At 41.3% G+C, this 19,914-nt stretch overlaps 1 protein-coding gene across 1 annotated transcript in view; it reads right to left on the bottom strand.

Annotated features, from left to right (window-relative positions):
* Nucleotides 1-19,914, bottom strand: part of KCNIP1 (potassium voltage-gated channel interacting protein 1) — a 477,263-nt gene that overhangs the window by 447,235 nt on the left and 10,114 nt on the right. The gene's annotated exons all lie outside the window — the stretch shown is intronic.

The raw sequence follows: 19,914 nt of genomic DNA, 5'->3' as shown, positions 1-19,914 counted from the left end.
TCATTCAGTCCAGATGCTGAGCTCCTCCTCAGAGGGGCTTCTGCTGGTTCTCTCATTGAAAGAAGCAAGGTTACAGGGATTCAGGCAGAGGGCCTTCTCGGTAGTGGCACCCTCCCTGTGGAACACCTTCTCTTCAGATGTCAAGGAAATAAACAACTATCTGATTTTTAGAAGACATCTGAAGGCAGCCCTGTATTGGGAAGTTTTTAATGTTTGATGCTTTAGTATGTTCTGATATATGCTGTGAGCCCCCCAGAGTGGCTGGTGAAACACAGCCAGATGGGTGGGGTATAAATAATAGAATTATTAATTGTTGTTTTGTTAATCTCCCTACAGCAACACTGAATAAAAGATGCATCCTCATTACTGGAGACTAGCAACTCATATTAATAACATTTTAATCATTACAAACTCCACAAGGGCACACCTTTATTAGGGCAACCAAAATGTCACAAAACAGTAAACAAGCTTGGCATGAAAGCCATAAAGAAAGGGAGTGGGAATGATTGATGGGACCTGAGACCATGTACCAAGTTTTTTCTGCCCCTCCCTTCATCCTTGCCAGAGGCTGGAGTGGAGAGGATGGCACTGGCAAGAGGTAGGCAAGGTAATAGACTCGGATCTCCTAGATGCTATGCAGGTTTCAGGCGACACTTGGGGATTCTGGGTTGAAGAAATACAGGGATTTTAAAAGGAACAAGAAAGAGGGTTTTCTCAATAGTGGCACCCTTCCTGTGGTGATGCAGGTAAGCATGTACTGTATGTTGCTCTAGCCTCCTCATAAAGAAAAGGCAGCATATAAAATGCAGCTAATAGATATAATAAAACTAGCTTCAAAATCCACCCTTCACCATGATGATCTTAGGCAAGTCACTCACGTTCAGCCCAATAATCATGTATAAAATAGCCATAAGAAGCAAGGCCTTTAGTACCACAGACAGTATCTAAAGTTTAACATCCATCGGGTGGCCTAGAGCTGGGAAATGTTTACCCTTAGTCTGAAGAGAGAAGAAACTATAAACAAATGAAAAAATATCCTTACTCCTATTGCCATGAAGCAGATTATTTTCAAATTAAATTAAATTGCAAACAAAATGCATGTCTTTGGCTGTATTCAAAGTACAAAAAGTAATAAAGTAATAGAGGCCCCAAACCAAAAAATGTTCAAAGGCATGAAAGAAAAAGTCAATTAAAAATATTAGATAGAACCTCCAGGAAGCAGATGAGAAGAAAATGACTTTCTATAATGTCGCTTTCCTCTCCTTCCCACTGCCTCAATCCTACAAAAGGTGGGAGGGCTATTTACACCCACACCCACACATTTCTGAGTTGTGTTGTTCAGTGTGCAAGGTGTCATTTATTTATTGCTTTCTGTGCTACCCTCTCTTCAAGGAGCTCAGAATAATGTACATGGTTCATCTCTCTTCCTTGTCTGCCTGTTTATTTTTACACCCATTTAATTATTTTATTCTTTCAATTAGGGTGGGGATAGGGAATCTGTGGACTTCAGCTGCCTTCAGCTCCAGCCAATATTGACAGTCATCAATATGATGGGAACTGGAGTCTGACAACATCTGGAGGTCAATGAATTCTCCTTCTTGAAACAGAATTAGGCCGAAATAGAGTTCTTTGTCATTTGAGGCCAGCCTTAACACATACTGGTTCCCAGTGCAAAGTCATCCAGTTGTTGGACCTCTATTTCTGATTTGCAACAAAACATGTGGAGATGAACTACCTACTCCAAATTAAGTGGGAATGGAGAAGATGCACATGTTTAGCTTGGCTTTCAATTCTGCTGCTTGACCCAAAGTGCCCCCATCCTACCAGTTCAGCATGACACAACTGCGTAAGTTAATGCTTTACTGCCAGACACTGTCAGATCCTCTTGAGGCCCCTGAAGATCCCATGATAAATTGACAGCTGGCAAGATGCAGGACAGTGCTGCTGTCTCAGGTGTTCTTCTGTGGCTCTTCACAGCCACATTGCATGAAAGTATGCAATTGGAAATGCCTCTTCCATCTTTTTTACTGCTTGTCTTAAATCAATGGATAAAAGCTGAAGGGAATTTTAGAGGGAAATGAAGGTCTTCATTAAGTAATTAAGGCTATAAACGAAATGATTCAAGTGGATGCATGCCCACTTTGAATTTATGTGCTACTGATTATCACTTTAAATGCATTACTTCTAAATCCTCACAAGCAACAGACTATGGAAGGTAGCCATATTTTGCAGTCATTGTTCAAAGCAACTGCTAGTAAGTTAAGCAGAAGAGCTATTTGCAACACAGACTGTTTAGTTAATAAAAGTGCTTCTAGGAATATTCCAGAGGTGACTACAGGCCTTTAAGGACAGTCAAACATACAGCTATTTCTACATAATTTGTCAAGAGAAGCTAACCCAACAAAGTTATAGAAGCTTTAAACAAGGCCTCTGCATGTTTCCTGTGTAACTTTACCTTTGATATGTTAGTACTGTGCCATCAGTCAAACCTAGAACAAAGTTAGTGTGACTATGTCTCCTACAGTAGAGAGGACAGTCCTTCAGGAACAACCCACCCATGAGGCAAGGTGAAGCGACTGCCTTGGGTGGCAGAATTCACAGAGGCAGCAGATCCAGCCTCAAAGGAATGCATCTCCCAACACTGCTGCCACTGCCACAGTTGCGGCCTGTTCTTTGAAGGCCGGATCTGCCTCCTCCTTGGCAGCCCCCCCCCCAATGCCACCTCTGCAGTGACCTCTTGGTGAATAGGAGGTCTGCTGGTCTCCTCCCAGCTTTGATCCCAATGTAGATCTTTATTCTCCCCACCTTGTTCCTAGTAGTGGGGGGGAGGGTCACTCACCCCGTCTTCCCTGGTGGGGGGGGGGGCACCATTTTGTGGTTCACCTCAGGTGTCAAATGGTCTTGTGCAAATCCTGCAATCCTCAGGTGAAGGGCTGTTTAGCCCAAATCTAGTTTAAAGAACTATAAGAAGAAAGAGGAGGAGGCTTGAAATTTGTTATTATTATTATTAAATTATTATTATTATTATTATTATTATTATTATTATTATTATTATCATCATCATCATCATTATTATTATTTTCAACAATTCATATACTACTTGATTACAGTCATGATTAAGTGGTGCAAAGGAGACTCAATATAATGAACTAACGGTAAGTTAAAACTATCAACCAGAATTTAATTAGAAGCCTGCAGGAATAAAAAAAAAGAAGTAGGTACCAGAGGTTTGACAGGGAGGGGGTGTCTCTGATCTCAGCTGGAAGGGAGTTCCATAAAATTGGGCCCACAATACTGAAGAACAGCTCCAATGGATAAGAGCAAGCTTTTGAGCACTAGAGCTGTGTCCTGGCATACTATATGTAACTGGTAAAAGGCACTCATAGCCAAAGAGGCTAGCTGAGCCTCCAGTTACAAAGATGGACCCAGGAGCATCACCAAAGTCCAAATCTATTCTTTAATATGGAGTGCAATCACTTCTAGGACAGGCAACTGGCCAATCTTATGGACCATGGGAACAAGCAACCCACTGGGGATCAAGCTCAACTTACGGGTCTTCATCCAATTCACCATTGAGACCAGATAATGGTCCAGATCATGCACAGCCTCTCCTGACTCAGAAGTTATGAAGAAGTAGAGCTGCATGTCACATCAGTGTACTGATGACACTTTGCCTCCAAACTCTGAATGGCCCTACCCAGTATAGCTGCTAAACAACATTGGAGACAAGATTGTACCCTATGATACACCATAGTACAAAGCTAATGGAGCCAAAACACATTCTCCCTATGCTGCACCATGGACATGATCCTGTAGGTAGGAACAGAACCACTTTAGAACAGTGCCTCCAATACCCATTCCACAGAACTGGTTAATGAGGTTACCATACATATAAAAGACTAAGCAGGACACAGGTCACTCACTCCGCTATGGTTAAAACCTTTCTCAGCGAACCAAGTCAGGGAACATGTAAGTTTTTATGTAGTGCTGAAAAAGATGTCAGTGAAGGTGCCAGATTGACCTCATGTGAGAAAGCATTCCACTAATGGGGGGCCAGAACTAAAAAGACCCTTGTCACAATCTTCTGAGCCTCTCTCAAAGAAGGGACCCAGAGGAAGCCTCAGATTCAGATCCAAGGGGCTGGATAAATTCATATCAAAGTTAGCCATCTGTCTGTAGTGATAGGGTTTGGCATGAGGGTGCTTTCAAACAAAAGATCACATTCATGAGAAAACCTTATCACCTTTTGAATTGTTTCCCCCCTGTATTATTTCTAAAGTCAGCTGTCTTCAAAAGACTTCAGCAATATCTTTGTATCCTAAACTAAAAGTAATCTTTTATTGTTTTTCTTTTCAGCAGCCATTCTAAATATTCCAGTGTTGTCTGTATTACTGCATTACTGCACATTCCAAAATATATTAGCAAGTTTCCATACCTAGTACCTATTTTATCATATCATTTCTAAAATACAGATTTCTACTCGCATTTGGAACTTGTCATTTCAATCTCAAAAGCACAATGCAGCAAAAAGGAGAAAAGATTGAATCTGCTGCTCATTACTGAATAGAACTGAAAGGCTTTGAAATATGCTTTCCAGACACATATGGGAGAGATGCCTTCCTTTACATTCTAGTAGGCAATTAGTTTTAGATTAGCTGAAATGGGCTACCTTCCCCTCTCAATGAGCTTTTGAAATGCTAAACATAATCTTACTAACATCCCAATTTGCAGCTATAATCTCTGAACAGGAACACTTAAGAAACTTATTGGCTAGAGAGGTAAAAATGACAGAAACCTTACAAAGTTTGTTTGCATAGAAAAGGATCAATCACAAAACAACAATTTTGTGCTTTATATGCCATTTAACAGCTGATGTAAGGCCATGGACACAGTTTAGAAGTGGAACATACAAAGGAGCATATCACATTGTTCAGAGACAATTCTACGATCTTTTTTCTCCACACCACAGATCCCATCCCCAAGATGGCTTGTACACCATTGGCAAGTATGGGAAAGCTGAGGAGAAAAATTGTGGCTTTGCAATGTTGTGTAGCTTTTGCAGAGTACTCTGTAGGAAACAGGAATCAGATAACTAGTTAAAAGTTGCTGATCCATTTTCCTTGGCTGTTTTCAGCTTGTTGGCATCTACTCAACCTACCCAGTTGTGGAGTTGCTGATGACTAACCAAAACCAGAATAGGGTCCTCCACACACACACAAAAAGTGGCCAGGAGAATGAGTGTTTCTTTTCAGCTATTCTACACTGCTTTGTTGGGGGCAGGGGAGCTGTACTGGGTTATGCTTTAATTTGGTTACATGTAGAGATGGATGGATAAGTCAATATATCAGGTTTGTGCCATGTTTACATGCCGCTTTTGCAAGTCTTTTCCATCACATTTCCAGAATACACACAGTTTATTTTTTTAATTCATGTAGAAAATGCAGATTTTTGAATGTTGTTTCCCTATTAATACACAACTGTAAACATATTTTATCTCAAAGACACATTACTAGTGTTTTGCCATCCAACAACTGTGTGGCACAATTGCAATTCAACAAGGGGCCATTGTAGTCACTGTGGGCTTCCCTTCTACTGCAAATAGCACCTGCAAATAGCACTCCAGATCTGGAATGCAAGGGACAAATAGTTAAGAGCCCATCACCCATACAATCCTGACTTGAGAGGTCCTGCAACAGTTTGTTTTTTTAAAAAATAATAATTTAAAAACATTCATGCAATACCAGTTCTATGAATGTCATGTTTTTGTCCTTAAATGAACTCTTACTACATTTTGTCCTTAAATGAACCCTTACTACTACAACAGTGCAAGCATATATAGGAGCAAAATTGTGTGTGAACACATGTATATACATTCTAAGCCAAGTTAAACTCATCTTAAATAAATTTTCTTAGTAAAATTCCCAGGCTTATCTATATGAATCCTACATTAAAATCGTGTCCGTTTTTATGAAGGGTGCACAATGAAGGGGAGGAGGGTGACACACTACAATATTTAAGCACAAGCAGTCTTTAAATAGTCATGATATATATGCAGAGCTCAGAAGTCTGCACAAGGCATCTGAGTGATGTTTTCAGATACCGTTGCAATAATGAGTGATTAAGTTAAAAAAAAACCACAACCATCCACATTCCTACCAATAGAACAAATGTTCAAAATGGACCTTCTGTTTTAAGCAAAGTCAAAACGTACACTTCTCTGTTTCACTCACATTTGTGATGAGGTGACAGGTGAGGACTTGTTCCAATGGTCTATTTAAGCAGACAGGCAAGCATTCCATTAATCTGATGTGCTATGCTTCCCATTCCACAGAAACCACCTGGTGATTTTTTTTTATCACCACCAAGTATTGCTGTAGCAACTACCTTATGGAGTTCCCTCCCTTTCTGTCAGGGACAGTCAAGAGTCTGAAGGGTAGGCAGAGTGGGCAGGGTGAAGGGGGGCAGAAGCTTGATTCAGGGAAAGGGGCCAGTGATTTGTGGGGTTCTGTGCCACCTGTGAGGCAGAGGGAAGACGAAGAAGCTGGGCAGTCATAGACAGAAGTGGCGGAGGCGAAGGAAGTGTTGCAGGAAGACACAGAAGTGGAAGAGAGAGTTGGGTTGTTAGAATCTCCTCTGTCCCCTCTTTCCAAGGATGAGGAGGGAGTTAAAGTGACTGGAGAAGCTGGAGCTCCTATGCAGGAGAAGTCACTGTTGCTTGCACACACCACATCAGAAGAGGGAGTTTAAACCTGCTGCTGGAGGCATGTTCATGCTGTTGCTCCAACTATCCAGGTCGAAGCACAGGTCTGAAGAAGAATATACCTAGCTGGGTATTTAACAGCAGTGGCATATTTGATTCTTGCATCTTAGGAGCTGCTGTAATTGAAGTCTTTGCAAATAAGTAACCAAACTTCCAATTGTGTGTCCTCATTGGGGGGCTGGGTGTTGTTGGGACACTTTTAGTACTGCAGGCACCTACTGAAGACCACCATCCTCTCTCAACAAATCTTTGTGATCCTTCCCAGTCTGCATCAGTATGGAAATTGTTTTTTAAGATGTCTTAAACATTTTTATTTTATTTTATTAATTAATGTTTGCCACCCTAGGCTCCATTGGGAGGAAGGGTGGGATTTACATTAAACTTTATAAGAAAAAGCCGCTGCCCATCAGAGTAGGTGAGACTGAGCTCAATGTCCTAGTGGTCTCATTCAGGACAATATCAGTTTGTATTTTCAATACTTTATACTAGGGTTTGCAATTAATTTAGTTTCACTTACAGGTTGCCATTATATTTTGACAGCCAACATATGAAAAATCATGTGATCAATTAAGTCTGTTGAAAGTTTCCTCTTTAAAGGGGGGGGCAGATGGTGTTCTTTGTTAGCAAACTGCAGGATAATAGCAAAGATCAAAAAAGTCTGAGACAGTTCAAAATCACACATGACTGGTGCACATAAAAGAAGAAAAGCTGCCTGATGCTGAATTCATCCTGATCCAGCCATGATTGCAGTGCTACGGCAATATAACAGACTGCTAGCAGTCCTCCTCTGTGAAATTGTTCCCCATGTCTTGCAATTCCTTCCTGGTGATTCTACCTTAACTTTCCTTTTATAGTGAATTGCCATCTGTTTAAACTGCTTCAGCTGGAACTTCCAACTCAGTCTTCTCTCTGCTTAAAATTGATTAGGATAAATTTTTAGGCCGCTTCATGCATGAAAACAAATGCTGGTTGATCAAAGAACAGCTGGAAACCATAGCAAAAAAGATGCACCTTATCATCTCATACCACACCTAGAACCCCAAAAGGGAATCAAATTAGTTTTCTCGCAAAATATGGGAAGAAAATAAGCACAGAAAATCAGTTAATAAAACTAATGCACATCCCGTTTGCCGATAATGAAAGGAAGCTAAGGAGCTAATTGGCTTCACATTATATATAACAGAATGAAGAGCTTTCTGCTTCTCTTATGTGAGAAGAAAAGTAAATTTAGAATAACTAAAGATCAAGAATTAGTAACCTGTGGCCCTACACATGTTGTTGGACTACAGCTTCCATTCTCCTGACCATTGAAAGGCCACAGGTTCTTCCTGCCTGCATTAGACAAATGGTGTCATGATAATGAGAAGTCTGTCATTTCCTCATCAAACACTGAATTGCAGCAATCTTGATGCTTAAATCAGTCACTAGGACACAACACAAGAAAATATACGATAAATCCAACCTACAAAGTTAAACTAAAAAAAGTACGGTAAGTTGGATAAGAATAAAAGATGCAGAATACTTCAAAATAAATTGACTTGTCTATTCAGGTCAAAGCTTGATCAAAAAGAAAAATGGTGGGCAACTGACAATTGGATACTCAAGCTTTGGAATATGTACAAAAAGTGTAGTTCACTGCACACAATTATTGGAAAATAAAACCTGCTACACTAACTCATATACCATTGTGATTGGTACCACCTATGCATAGCAATTTCATGGTTATGAGTGTATGGGGTGTTAGAGGAGGGGTAGTACCTCTGGTGGAGGAATGTCAGGCTCTTTCTGAGGTAGGTTGTCCTTTTTTGGTCCCCACTGCACTCAGCTCTCACCTGTGGCTTCTAGAAGCTGTCAGCATGTGACAGTGACCACATCCCAGGAACGGTTTCGACTGGCTGGCTAAACCAGGTGAGGGTAGCCAATGGGTCTCAAACCCTCAGTGAGTTAGGGACTTCAATTGTATATGAAGACAGGTTCTGGTGGATTGAGCAGACGAGTGGGTCCAGTGGTCAAGAAGGCAGTTTCTGCATGCACTTGTAGAGAAAATCAAGGGGTAGATAGGGCTCATCAACCTGGGAAAGTAGCACAACTAGGAAAAGGAAAACTCTGATCCTAAGCCTCTGCTGCCTTGTGGGATATCTTCGGGAGAGGAAAAGGCTAAGGAGTAAACCCTACACAAATCCGGAGTGCTTGCATGCCTCCTTCTGGCAATTCCTGCAGCCGAGCCAGTGCCAAAAGTACTGCTCTGCTATCCTTTGGCCTATATCAGCGAGGCTGAGAGGGGAGTCTTATCTGGGCAGCCCAGGACCTCCATGCACACTGCCCAGGCTTAAACCCTGGGGAGGTCACTTCAGTACTGCTAATGCAGTGGCTTGACTTCACCCCTGAAGGTGCACTCCATTGTCTCCCAATTGAAGGTCTAAGGAATATCTACATACATAGAATTGTAGATGTGTAGGGCTCTTTGCATGAAACCAGAAACACTCTTTTTCAGGCTTCCTAGTTGACTGAAGAGAACCCTACATTCAAGGGCTCTTTTCCATTCCATTTGTTGAGAAACAACTCCATATAACATTTTTCAGAAGCTTCTGAGTGTTGGGATATTTCCGTTCCACCTTAAAAGGGAGCAGGCTTTGAGAGTCACAGAGTCTGCGCATGTCCTAGTCACAGGATGTTTATGTTTGCTGTTTCCTTTCGATTTCAGTCGGTCGGAGTCACTGACTCAGAACGGTCATGTTTTCCTTTGTTCTGTTCAACGCTAAATAAAGTCTGTAAATTATGCTTTTCTGCGGTGCAAGCTTTCTGGCTGTGGTTTCTGCTGATAAACAGTGTGCACAAGCCTGGAATGTGGCAATCTATTTCTGAGGCTTCGTGTCGCTAACTGCTGGATCTGCCTGGCTACGGGAGATCGATGGACGTCCGGCAGCCGGCTTGGGGCCATGATGGACAATATCTCCCTGGCAGTTTCCCAACTAACTCCTTTGTAAAGTCAGGGTTTCAAATTACAGAATTACACTGGGCTTTGGCTCCACCCTGAGGTAATATTCTGAAAACACCTAAGGCCTGTAAGGGGAAGACGGAGCTGAGGGTGCAGAGGGGAGAGGGAAGAAAAACATGGGGCCATTAATAAATAAGAAGATGGAAGAGAAGAAGATCTTAGAAGAAAAGTTGTGCATTTAGTAGAACCTGAGAAAAAGGCTGCATTCTCAGGCTAAAAGAGGAAATGAAACTGTGATCTACCTAGAAGAGGTAGAGGAGGAGTTAAAGACCTAAAATTGTATTTACTGCTTCCTGTCTTCTCAGGTGGCATAAGCCATTCTCTCTCCTGTGCTTTTTCACCCCAAATGAGAATAGCAGGTGCATAAACAGATTATCACTACAATTTTTCTGTTACTATGTCATTCACCAACATAAAGGTAAAGGTAAAGGGGCCCCTGACCATTAGGTCCAGTCATGGCCGACTCTGGGGTTATGGCGCTCATCTCGCTTTATTGGCCGGGGGAGCTGGCGTACAGCTTCCGGGTCATGTGGCCAGCATGACTAAGCCACTTCTGGCGAACCAGAGCAGCACATGGAAACACCGTTTACCTTCCCGCCAGAGCGGTACCTATTTATCTACTTGCACTTTGACGTGCTTTCGAACTGCTAGGTTGGCAGGAGCAGGGACCGAGCAACGGGAGCTCACCCCATCGCGGGGATTTGAACCACCGACTTTCTGATCAGCAAGTCCTAGGCTCTGTGGTTTAACCCACAGCGCCACCGACCTGATTAAATACAAAGATCAGAATGCAGCAAATAATCCTTCCAGGTGACATTTCAGCTCTCCATTCTACATCTCCACCCCGTCACAGCAAGATCAAGATGGGGGAAAGTTAAGAAATCAGATTGAACTCAAACTCTTAAAATGGATACTAACCTCAACTGTATTTAATTACAAGTTCATTTTGCACCACTATACTTATGAAAGTAAAGTAGATTCCCCAGACAACACACATTGGAAACTTCTGGATTTGTAGAAGTTTAGACTTTTAGCCCATGCACTATACAAACTTTTACAAACACATTGAGAAGATACCTTGCACTATGTTAAGGGCTTTTAGGGTGCACAGCTCCAATTTTTTATTTTGGTCACCTGTCCTCCAATTTAATATTTACTGTGTAAAGACTTTACTTATGAAATAAGGATCTCATTGAAATAGTTAACCTTTCTTCCACTGCCAGCCAACAAAATGTGATCACAACCAGCAGTCAAACCAGTTCTCTTATACACATGCAGCCTGTTATTACATGCATTTCAATGACATTTTATGTACGTTTCAAATGCAACACATTTTTAGCAAAATATAAGAAACATTACACTTGCTTACTCTCATACAAACAGTTTTTTCCTCTGGAATTCCATGCTATCAATCCCATCAATCCCACCTAGGGGTGGGATCTGTACACTAACTGATAAGCAGGATGGACTGAACTTTGCTTTGAGGAAAATACGAAAGGGGTATAAATAGCCTCCAGCCAAGTTTCTTTCTCCAGCACAGAATGTCAATTCTTAGCTTTGTACCAAGGTAATGAGGGATGCTCAAGTCCTCCAGATCTTCCTTGCCCACACAAGCGCACTGCCAAAAATATCATTAGTTTAAATTGGCAGGAAATAAAAGTATTTATCCAACAAATGCCAGTATGAGTATACCTGGCAGTTCTTAAACAGTTAGGCACTATTCAGTCTTCTTCACTGAAGCATGCTCCCAAACGGAATGTTATCCATGAAACATCTTAATCCAGGGGCCGGCAAGGTTTACCTCGCCTGGGCCAGTTCACTCCAGCAGATTTCCCTGAGTGGCCCAGATTGTCGCCCGGGATTTCCGGGGTCTACGTCTGCGCAGATGTGATTTCTGGCATATGTGCCTGCACAAACATGTTTTTTGGTGTCTGTGCATGCACAGACATGATTTCTGGTGCTGTGGAAGCAAGTCCCCGCACCACGCTGCGCCGGTTTAGCACAGTGTGAGGGGACTCGCTGAACAGGCGGCTCGGTTCAGGGGCGGCTTGTGGGCTGGTTAAACAACCCCCGTGGGCGGCTTGTGGCCCATGGGCCTTAGGTTGCCTACCCCTGATCTAATCTGCTTGAAAGCCAAACAGCAATACTCTCCAAAAAAATAGCATATGAAAAGATTGTTCATTTATAATTGTAGTATCTCTATTCTCACACAAAGGATCACTTCCTGAGATGACCTGCTCTAAGTGAACATTCCAGATTGCTCAAAACTTTTAGCTGACTGCTGTATGCGGCAGGTATTTATTTTGCAACAACCTATCCTATTACAGTACATGGGTTTTAAAAGCAAAGGTAGCATTTTTTCCCTTCCAATTGAAAGCATTCTTGAAAAATTGTCCTATAATGTGTTACCAATGTTCAAAATGAAACCCATTAATTGTAAGGTGCAAAATCGCTGGTTGGGCACTGGAGACTGCATACACACCATACATTTAAAGCATATTATTTTCCCAAAGAATCCTGGGAACTGTAGTTTGTTAAGGGTGCTGAGAATTATAGCTCTGTAAGGGTTCCTGGGATTCTTTGCCTTAAATGTATGGTGCGTACAAAACATTGTTCATGCACATGCATAGGCATGCATGCACATTCAGAAAATTACACGTCACTCAGAGATTTAACTTACCGTAGATCATCTTGGTAGCTGGTTCAAACCTGAAAAATGGAATCTCTAACAACAACCCCGCCCCCAACATCCCAACAATATAAAACAATTCCACAAATCCTCCCCCCACACCGCTATGCAAGATAAGGATGAAATAGGAGAAGCTTTCAAACAAGAACCATCTCTGGTTTGCATAACCAGATTATGCAAAACAGTTGCAAGTCAGGCTCCATTTCTCCCATGCTAGCATTTGTCACAGTCTTTAAGGTCATTTCTTGGGGAGGAGATGGGAGAAGAGATAAAATCACAGCCAGCTATCCCCAGTTGTATCCCATAAGGTTCTCCACATCAGAAGCACCTACTACATTTTATTAGATGCCTCATCTAGGTCAAACTAAGCTGCTCATTAAAATAGCAACTGGTGAGAAGAAGTATTCACAGTTTTAAAACTGAATTAACAGCAATGCTGCAGATACATCTTGCAACTGGTATTAATGTATAACACCCTTTCTTCTGGCTTTTCTCCACTGGATATTTTTTTAGAAGCATTCATACCCTCAATATAAAAAAAAAAAGAAACACACACACTCACACCATTTTCAGCAATGGCTGTTCTACATATTTTGATTTCTGTAGGGAATATCTGTGTTCACTGATGCTTCAGCAGCAAACACATGAATGTGGTCATACATTTATATATTACACCCATATTTTATCTTTGCTGTGGGAAACACTCTTGTTCCCCTGAAATAAAGCTGGTCAAATCTTGGGAATGTGCTGAGGTGTTGCTGGTTTGACTGCTATGTGAAATACCCACCCCGCTTCTCCTACAGTGCCCTGTGAGCATGATTTTTAATCAGAATGTTATAGGCTAGTATTAGCAGTGTTGCTTAGGCAGCCATGGGATGGGAGCAGGTAAGTACTTCTGCGCCAACATCAGCAAGTCATCACTCCTGAGAAAGCAGACCCTCTGAAAGTGACGGTGTTCCCATAGAACTCTTCCAGCATTAGAGAACACATGCACATGTTCAAAGCAAGATGTGGAGTGCATGGAATCAAAACAATTATCAACAATTTCCCAAAGGGGAAGATAAAAATAATCTGCCATATATTAATGATTCCCCCCCCCATGTGTGTTCATCTTCAGCAGCAGTAGTGTTAAAAAAAAAAAAGTACCAATGGTGAGAAAACAGGATTCCATCTGAAAGGTTATCAATGCCTTTGGTGCAGCTTTTGTCAATCTGTGTGGGGCTGATGGGAATTGTTCTCTCTCTCTCTCTCTCTCTCTCTCTCTCTCTCTCTCTCACACACACACACACACACACACACACACACACACGGCGCCAGGTTGGCAAAGGTTGAGGGCTATTATATACTTGTAGTCTTCTAGTTGGTTGGATAGTGTTTTTGAGGTTACCAGCATGAGTTTGACCAAACTGCGGGAGGTAGTGGAGGACAGAGGTGCCTGGCGTGCTCTGGTCCATGGGGTCACGAAGAGTCGGACACGACTAAACGACTAAACAAAGTCTTCTAGTTGACCACTTGCCTCTGTAGAGGCTCTTGCTTTGTTCAGGACTCCTACTGAAGCTCTTCCTCCACACTCCAACAAGCCTCTGCTGCCTTTTAGCTTCCAAGTTCCCTTGACGACTGTCTCCTGGGAATTCTACTCTTCCCCACAGCTCTTTTTCTGCTCTAGCCAGTGATTCTAGCTCTTTGATTTTTCTTCACTCTCCAAGCCTCTTTAAGCCACCATGCCTGGCTCTAGCTTCTAACTCTTCCTTCCAGCAAATTTTCCCTCTCCCTCCCCCAACCTTCAGGCACACATGAATTCTCCTACTGTGATCTCTCTCCAACCAATCCTTTTAAATCCAAGTAGAATTCCCTGTCCCTCATCAGGCCACAACCCTGGTCCAACTGGATGAAGCAAAACGCCCACTTAGTTAATCAATCAAAAACAACCACATTTAAATTCTCTTTGTTTTTGACATGTATACAATATGTGCATGGTTAGAACACGGAGGTCACCCATGAGATCAGATGAAGCCATGAGGCGCTTTCTGCATAATGGACCTCCAGCACATAGTTGATATAAATTGGCAGTTTCCACTTTTCAGAATGCATTGAATGTAATGTAACTGAAACACATCAAATGAATTTAATTGAAAGCTAGCATTTTGAGCAACATGATATTTACTTTCACATTCTAAACTTATTTAGGGTGGAGAGGAAAGCTTTACACTTTTTTGGTGCCCAGAATAATCTATTGCATGGAGTTGTCTAACATACTATTTTAAGCTGTCTTCCAACATATACATACTGGGGAAAGCTACTTGATTCTGCAACCTTCCCAAAATGAACAGATACACAAAGCTCTGACATTCTTGAGAAGTTAAGCTGTATCATTTTGGGTCATCTTTGAAATCAATAACAAAAAGTCTAGCACTCATAGCATATGTGTTTATGATATTCCAACGGTCTTTGTAAGCCCTAAATTGAGTTATGGATTCTATAGAAGGTGATAAACAAAGCAATTCTATTATTGTGAAATAAGAACTTGCAACATATTTCATTATATGTGTGTGGGGGCGGCAACAAATCCTTTTTTTTATTTCATCAGTCAGAAAAGGTAAAGATAAGAAGAAGGTAAGAAGTGCTCGGCTTAAATGCTCTGACATAGCTATTAAAAAAAAAAGATTGACTACAAAACTTGAAACGTTGCTTCTTTTCTGTCAAATACAGTGGTACCACAGGTTAAGAATTTAATTCGTTCTGGAGGTCCGTTCTTAACCTGAAACTGTTCTTAACCTGAGGTACCACTTTAGCTAATGGGGCCTCCCGCTGCTGCTGCGCCGCCGGAGCACAATTTCTGTTCTCATCCTGAAGAAAAGTTCTTAACCTGAGATACTATTTCTGGGTTAGCAGAGTCTGTAACCTGAAGCGTCTGTAACCCAAGGTACCGCTGTACCTATCTTGAACCTTCACATGACCAGGTCTAAATTGACATTAATACATACAAACAAAGCAGCAATTGAAATAAATATCACACCCACACACACATTGCAACAAAGTCCCCACTGAGGTGATATCCTGCATCTATACCATAGGAACACACACACACAGGAACCAAGCCAGGCTCTAACTCCAACTAGCTCAGTATTGTCCTTACCAACCAACAGTGACTTTCCTGGATTTCAGACAGGCATCTTTCCCAGCCTTATCTGCAGATGACAGGGATTGAACCAGGGACTTTCTACATGCAAAGCAAACATTCTGCTGCTGACCCAAGACCTTACCACTCCAGAATAGGGATCAAATAATTGAATGGCCCTCCATATTACACAATCATTGTATCCTGAGCTCCTAAAAAGAATCCACACTGGGAGCAAAATAAACAAAATGTTCTCTGCAGACTGACAAGCTCAATCAGCAGGTGAATGAGGAGAGAAAAAGTAAAGAATGGGGTATGGAAAAGAGTGGGGAGGAAGAGAAAAACAAAACTAAAACCTCTAAGCTAACTGGAGAAGATCATGGAAAATAGAAGTGTATCAAGATATTTCTTTAATGGGAGAAATGGGAAGTTGGCCAACCAAGTCCGTGATAACTAGTTTTCTATGTGCATGATTTATTTTTATGTCGAGGAACAGTCAGTGATGCAAGTTGTACCTGTATCTAAAGCAATATTGCCCAGAAACAGGCATAAGAGAATTAAGCCATCGTCAGGCATCTTAAAAGACAATCACTTTCTAGATCAGGAACCTGTTGCCTTTCAGAGGTTGTTGGAGTCCAAATTCCATCAGCCCCAGCCAGCATTCCCAATAGTCAGGGATGTTGAGTACTGTAATCCAGAAACATATTGATTGCCACAGGTTCCCTATCCTGCTTTTAGACCAAAAATGTGGTGTCGCTTTTCACACAGAACTAGAAAAAAGCTAAATATAATCATTGTGTTTAGTCTTAAAATAAGAAGCAGCCTTATTTACCCTTCACATGCCCTCCCATATGGAGTCAAAGTCATTACATCCATGACCAGAACTTAAGAGTACTGGGGCATGCAACTGCTCGATTTTCAGTCTGAAATTGGCTCTGACACACTTCTGATTATGTTGTACAAACTTGGTTCCTTAGGCAATTTTCGAAACCATTTATTTTTATTTATTCAGCTGCACTATGCAGTACAATAGACTAGAAAATCAAGGAAAATGTAGGGCAGGATGATGGAGTTGGAGAGTGGACTTGCTGAGAATTTTCTAAAGATCTTCCCCCTCCACAAAGGCAGACAAGTTGGCAAGCATGTTTGTCAAAAGGCAAGAACCAATAATTTCTTTGACATTTTCTGGCAGAACACAGATTGGTTAGAAATTTCTTCAAAGCCTTAATTCCACTTTACTGATCAGTACTGTGCCTGTGCATAGATGTGTGAATATATATATTAAAGTTAAATTAAGAGATAATCTTGCTGTTATTTTCACTGCTGACAATGTGGCAAATGTCTTAGCCTAGCCCAAATCATTACATAGTGTGAACCAGGCCCATCAGGTGATGAATTTCCCCACTGGTGTGCATTGGGAAGTTCCAATGTACTATTCCCAATTTATGCAGTGAGTTCTCCCATTTAACAGTGTTGGGGATAGTGCATAGTTTTTATGTATATTCTATTCCAAAGGTCTGATGAGTGCATGAACTGTGGGCAGAGTATACCCAAACCTTTATATTCATCTATTGTGCACACACCATAGCTTCTGGAAAAATCATGATGAGAGGGAAATCAACAAAGACTTTGGTGGCAACTTGAACAAATCTATAGCATTAGCTTTCTTGGGCTAGTCCCATGGCAAAGGCATTACTGACCTAGGAGCAAAGTCGTATAATAAGATCCTAGGTATATTTACTCAGTGCAATGGGACTTACTCATTGAAAAGTGAGTTCAGGGCTGCAGCTTTCTCTTCTGGTCACTGACATAAATGAAATATGAATCAAACAAGTGTTCAAAATACAGACGTCAGCTATGCTATTTTAAACCAATCTTGGAAAACCAGGGAATTTTCAAAGAATTATCTCAAAGCCTAGCCCTGAAATTCCTTTCATGATGTGATCTGAACTGTTGGCTTCCTAATCTTACATTTCTCCCCTACTGAATATAATGGAGCCATATTTCATTATGCTTATATCCAGTTTTGCCAAGAGCAAAAACCAAGTATTTGAAAGGGAGGTGGATTTCCTGCAGGTCTTCCATGAGCAGGGGGGAGGATGCCATTACTCATTCTCAGAGGCGTCTTTCCCATTGGGGTTACTGGCGCGTTGCACCAGGGCGCTAGCCTCTCAGGGGCACCCCAGTGAGTGGAGGAGCTGCACAGCTTTGCCGGTGGCCTCCCCTTTCTCTGCATACCAGCTAGCTGCGCCTTGTCAACCATATGGCTGGTGGGCATGCAGCTTCCTTCCCAAGCCTCAGCGGGAGGAGAGCGATCCCTGCAGATAATCAGATTATCCCTGATGTAAGAGAGAGAAGTTACCAGAGCCATCAACAATCCCAATTCATCTTGATTACAGATTAAACCTCTGAATCACTACAGCATTTTATAGTGATTTTATCTAACTCCTTTACCCTGATTTTTTTGTATCACTTCCGAAACCCTTTCCTGAAACTGTGATCTTACAACAAGATGCTCAGAAAATGAGTAAAGCAAGGTGAGAACAAAATTTTAAAAAGTTAAAAACTGATGAATTTGGGAAGGAAACATGAAAATAGGTTGATAGAAGACAGCAGTGCAAGATTAGGAAGTGGGAAAATGCATTTCAACCCCAAGGATGTAAGAATAATTGCAAAGTTAAATTACTGTAATTCTTTTCTTAAGATAGGTGTGTGAAAACCTGGCTAGACTGAGACACTAACTTTGCATAAAAATAGAGCTAGGATGGAGAAATAAATTGAAGGACCATCTTCTGTTAAATCAGTTTTGTCCCTCATTAAAACACAGACTGGATCATTAAAAATTGTTGGACCCCCCCCCCCCATCCCCTGAAATTAAATTCCCTGTTCAACAATGACAGCATCCTAAGGAGCTCTGTCACAATAGCAATAAAATAACACATAAATATAGGTATATATTTAAGTTTCAAATGCTGTATGAACCAATGCATTCTCATGGTACTAATTCAATAGTGATCAATTACAGACAATTGTATCCATGTATATCTACCTCCCAGAGCTAATACAAAAAGTGGTGGCAGTGGGGAGGCATTCCCTTTGGGGTTTCATGTTTCAGAAAGTCTTTTGGTTACTTCTGTTAGAAAATGCCAGTTTAAATTCCAGTTTTTTGTTTGTTTTTCAAAAACTGAAATGGAAAGAAATTCATGGTTTCTGGGCATCCAAGTTGAAATGGAAATAAATTCAGGGTTTCTGGGCATCCAGGCTGAAATAAATGCTTGCTTCAACATCTACAGTGCTGGAAAATGGCTTCATGCTTTAAAATAATTGGGAAAGTTAAACATGAACAAAAGTGCTCAGCAGCCTTCCATGGCAACAGGAGGAGGAGCAATGGAGCCTCTTAATTTTTAGAGTCAATGTAGCACTATTCAAGACCAGGAACTGGTAACTTTCACACTAAGAGTTAATCTGACCATGGAAGGCAGGCTTTACAAGCATCTAAAATAATCCACATGAATTATTTAGTTTTACTGGCTGAAATGTCATGTTCTGAAGTCAGACAAAATCACAGCACATGCCCTTTTGGCAACAGATTTCATTTCTACCCCACAGTCCCTGCCAGAGATATAGTCCTCTGGCTTGACACATCTGAATGAGAGATTTTGAAAGATCTCAGACCTACACAAGTTGACATCAAACCACCATAAACTCACACAGTTCTTTTGGTTCCTGAGCCTAGAGCACCTGGGCTTCTTTTATTTTGTAGTTAAGGATGAACACTTTCAAGGCTATACATGATGCTACACTAGACACTAGGGTACTTCAGTTCCATGATGAGGCAGCCTATTTTTTATCATGACATCTTCCTGCAACATGCAAACAAAATCATGAGCTTAAAAACAAAAGACTACTTGGCTACTTGTTTCGGTACATTAACTCTAGCATTATCTCCTGATCTCCTGAGCACTTGCTACCAAGCTTTTAGTGTTTATTTTTATTGACTTGCTTCTTGCTCCTGCCAATGTTGTAAGTGGGTGTTTAATATATTGAACTTCAGATATTTTTAATGTCTTTTTGTTCGGATACTCTTGCCTTATGTTGCTCTGACTTTAATTTTATAAGCAACACACACACACTTATAAATTACATCAGCCCTGTTCTATTACTTGTGTGTATCTCATGTGGACAGCTACTTTCAAAAGCAGCAGGATGGGAAGAACATGCTACATCAAACTGGTCATCATCACCTGTAGGTCCTGCAATATGATTTATATAATCAAATGCAAAAGGGGGGTGCAATATCCAGCACACACGTAAAACAACAACCAACCTATGTGTACATTTTAGAAACC

The sequence above is a fragment of the Podarcis muralis genome, chromosome 2, assembly GCF_964188315.1.
Source record: "Podarcis muralis chromosome 2, rPodMur119.hap1.1, whole genome shotgun sequence".
NCBI classification, from domain to species: Eukaryota; Metazoa; Chordata; class Lepidosauria; order Squamata; family Lacertidae; genus Podarcis; species Podarcis muralis.
This window is presented reverse-complemented; position numbering and strand designations above follow the sequence as displayed.